A 1376-nucleotide genomic window follows, 5' to 3' on the forward strand; every position below is an offset into this window, starting at 1 on the left:
TAGAAATTCTAATGTTGGAACATGGAACATTAGCATTTCATTATTTACAAATGTATTTACAATCAAGTTTACATATCTTTGTGATGTGAAAATAATTATATACATAAGTTATATAATTTTCCTTTTCAATAAACATTTCAATCAAGCTAGAAAAAGTAACATTTAGATCCTCTTCATCAGATAAAAATTATTATGATTAAAAAGATTCCAAAATTTTTCTGGACTTGGAAATGATGGTTATGTTCAGATAGAAAAGGAGAAAAAGATATTCAACCCAAACTGTTCCCAACCAGACTTGTTTGTTTGTTTTGTTTTGTGTCCATATGTGTCAGTGCTCAAAGTTGACTCCTGGCTTAGTGTTCAGGAATAACTTCCTGAGGGGACAGAAGAACCACATGTAGTGCTAGTGACTTAATTCTATTTGTCTGGAAATAAAGGGAAGTGCCCTGCCCACTGTACTATCACTTATGCTGTTTATAATTGTTTAAAAAAGGGGGGAGAGTCTGTTATGTCAATTTTAGGTGAGAAAATAAAGACTGTATAACTGTGACAGTCTGTTAAAACTACAATTTACTGAATTAAATAGTTAGCCAGGGGCTGAACGATATAGGGTGTTTACCTTCCACAAAGCCAACTCAGGTTTGATCCCTGGCTTTCCATATGATTTGCATAGCACCATCAAGAATGAAAAAATGAGCCCTCAGAGCAGAACAAGGAGTAACCCCAGACGTTTCGTTCATCTCTCCTGACGACTGCACAATATTCCATTGTGTATATGTACCACAGTTTCTTTAGCCATTCATCTGTTGAAGGGCATCTTGGTTGTTTCCAGGGTCTTGCTGCAAACAAATAGTGCTGCAATGAATATAGGTGTAAGGAAGGGATTTTTGTATTGTATTTTTGTGTTCCTAGGGTATATTCCTGGGAGTGATATAGCTGGATCATATGGGAGCTCAATTTCCATTTTTTGGACGAATCTACATACTGTTTTCCATAAAGGTTGGACTAGATAGCATGCCCTAAGGTCAAACACCCACTCTTGATAAAAACTCTCAGCATGATGGGAATGAAAGGAACCTTTCTCAATATAGTTAAGGCCATCTACCACAAGCCAGTGGCAAATATCATCCTCAATGGAGAAAGACTAAAAGCCTTCCCTCTAAATTCTGGAACAAGCAAGACTATCCTCTCTCATCACTACCATTCAACACAGCACTGGAAGTACTTGCAATAGTGATTAGGCAAGAAAAATATATCAAGGGAATCCAGATAGGGAAGGAAAAAGTCAATCTTTCACTGTTTGAGATGACATGATACTCTACTTAGAAAACCCGAACGATTCCACCAAAAAGCTTCTAGAAACAATACCTATCATT

The sequence above is a fragment of the Suncus etruscus genome, chromosome 4 (genome assembly GCF_024139225.1).
Source record: "Suncus etruscus isolate mSunEtr1 chromosome 4, mSunEtr1.pri.cur, whole genome shotgun sequence".
Lineage (NCBI taxonomy): Eukaryota > Metazoa > Chordata > Mammalia > Eulipotyphla > Soricidae > Suncus > Suncus etruscus.